Source organism: Cavia porcellus, unplaced genomic scaffold, assembly GCF_034190915.1.
Source record: "Cavia porcellus strain 051 isolate PalLab524CR breed Dunkin Hartley unplaced genomic scaffold, mCavPor4.1 scaffold_4, whole genome shotgun sequence".
NCBI classification, from domain to species: domain Eukaryota; kingdom Metazoa; phylum Chordata; class Mammalia; order Rodentia; family Caviidae; genus Cavia; species Cavia porcellus.
In genome coordinates this window covers 114,201,915-114,204,238 of record NW_026947487.1, presented here as the reverse complement: position 1 = coordinate 114,204,238, position 2,324 = coordinate 114,201,915, and the positions used below count along the sequence as shown (strand labels likewise).

Below are 2,324 nucleotides of genomic sequence, written 5' to 3'. Positions count from 1 at the left end.
TGGGAAGACTCAGGCTCCGTGGTACACTGGGATGCTGTTGGCTTCCCTCTGGCTGAAATGTCTGTGCAGGTCCATGGAAAGCTTGTGGGCTCCGGGCTTTGATCAGCTCACAGCCGCATAAAGCACCATGCCCTGGCCTTTGCTATGATTTTCATTACAGAAGCATTGGCAAGGGCTCTGTGGTGACTGTCGATGCTCCCTAAATTATAAATTCTTAAGCCTAGTGCTGCATTGTTGTTTCTTTAAAATGGTACAAGAGTAATACTAACACCTGCCTCATTTGGATCCCATAGTTTGCATCTCCCTGAAGGCTGATCGCATTTATTTTCTTTAGCACCTGCAAGAAAGAACACTTTGAGGTAGGTAATATTATTCCCAACTAACAGATATAGAAACTGAGGTCTAGTGAAGTAATTTTATCAAAGCTCCTCTGACCGCCCAATTACACAAAGCAAATCAAATGAAAACATAAAGCCTTCTTGATCCTAGATTTGCCAAGGAAACTGTTAAAACCTGAAGTGTAACTGCCTATAATCACAAGGCTCCTTAATGACCAAAGCAGGGTATACATTGGGGTCTCAAATTTCATGGTATTTTTGTTTGTGTTTTGATTAGATTTTGGTACTCAGGGTTGAACACATAGCCTCGTATACTCTAGGCAAGTGCTGTTCTGAACTGTATTTCCCACACTTTTCGGTTTTATTTGATTTTAAGACAGGATCTTGCTAATTTTTCCAGGATGGCCTTGAACTTGCAATCCTCCTGCCTCAGCCTCCTGAGCAGCTGCTATTTACAGTTGCACATCACCACACCTGGGTAAATTCTGTGTTTTGTGTACAATGCTGAATCTTTGTTTCCTAGCATACCTCCCCTCAGTGGTGCTTGGTGCCAGATGGGCCAGTACATGGTGGACTTCTTTAGGCAGTTCCTCTGTGGTTGAGTTACTGCTGGCTGATCACTGAGTCACCTTGTGTGATCATCACTGATCTGCAGTGTTGAGTTCCATATGCCACAATGTACCATGTCCGATATGGCTGCAAATAAATAGGACCCCTGAGTTCTGCTCTGTTGGTTTAGAGAGGCCATGTCCTCCCAGCTAAGGCCCCACACCCTCAGCCTCAGTGATGGTCGCCCACCCAGCCACAGTTCCTAGACCTTTCCTGTGTGTGTGTGCCTGTGTGTGGCGGGTCCCTGGCCCTCTGCATATGCCTGGCATCATTTAAGCATGGTAGGCTTATGCCGAGGGACATCCTCCCTTCTCAGCCGATATTTTGGCAGTGTCTCCTGTGGCCTCTGGGGGCACATAGATAGATGCTTTTCTTCTTTCTATCACTGTAACATTAACCTTGTTTAATAATCTATTAGCCAACAGGATAAAGGTCTGATTAACATTCACATGCTTTCCTTGCCACTGGACTAGCTCTGCGTTCCTCATCTATTTGAAAGGTTGATTTTTTTCCCCAGTGGCAGATTGATAGATGAGGTAGAAAGGGCACTGGCAGAGAGACAGCTGGTCACCTGCTTCAGACCCCAGCCTGTGGTTTATTTCACATGTGAGCTTGGTGAGGTCCTCTGGCTTCTCTGAGGCTCTGTTTTGTCATTTGTGAAGCAGGGCGATGGAATCTAAGCCGCACTGTTATTTTGAAGGATTGAGAACATGCATATAAAGTGCTAATAGGGACCCAGAAGACACTCCCGTCTGTTAGCTGTGTTCATCTGATGCCTCATGCAGGAGGGGTCCATGGCGTGAAATTAACACTATCCACGAATTTCCCTTTTACTGCAGCTGATTTGGGGTTCTGGAATTGCTGCTCCGGACACAGCGATTCTGTCTGCCATGATACCTGTGCTTTCTCAGGAGCCAGGCCAACTCTTGGTAAAGGAAAAGAAACCCAATGGACAGAGCTATGGTGGACCTTAGGAGACAACTGAGAGGAGATGAAGGTTTTATCATTTTTCTTCTGAAATGGCTATTTTCATACATACGTCTTTATACCCCAAACTCATCCTAAGCTTAGGCAAGTCAGCCCAGCTCTCTGGCCATTAATTGGGATTCAGAAGAGCTGAGTGGCCATGAAAACCAGCTTGCTGGGAGGGAGAGGTGTCCACAGCTCCCAGCGTGTGCTGTTCCTGGCTCTGACTTTGTTTCCCAGGCACTCCCAGACTTTTAGGGGCACTGGCCTCACGGAGGGGACCCCATTAAGATGCAGGTAGCAGACGATGGCAAGTGCGTGTTCCCTGAGGAGGCCTGGGGTGGGGCCCAGGACTCTGCATTTCTCACACGCACCTTATGCCATTGCTGGCCTTCAGATCACATTTTGAGT

The 2,324-nt window shown here is 47.0% G+C and overlaps 1 long non-coding RNA gene across 1 annotated transcript; it reads left to right on the top strand.

Annotated features, from left to right (window-relative positions):
* The first annotated feature begins 285 nt into the window (after positions 1-285).
* On the top strand, positions 286-1,938 carry LOC134475635 (uncharacterized). Its single transcript, XR_010046810.1, has 3 exons — positions 286-359; positions 739-816; positions 1,787-1,938. It is a non-coding gene; the product is annotated as an uncharacterized LOC134475635 (long non-coding RNA).
* The last annotated feature ends 386 nt before the right edge of the window (positions 1,939-2,324 follow it).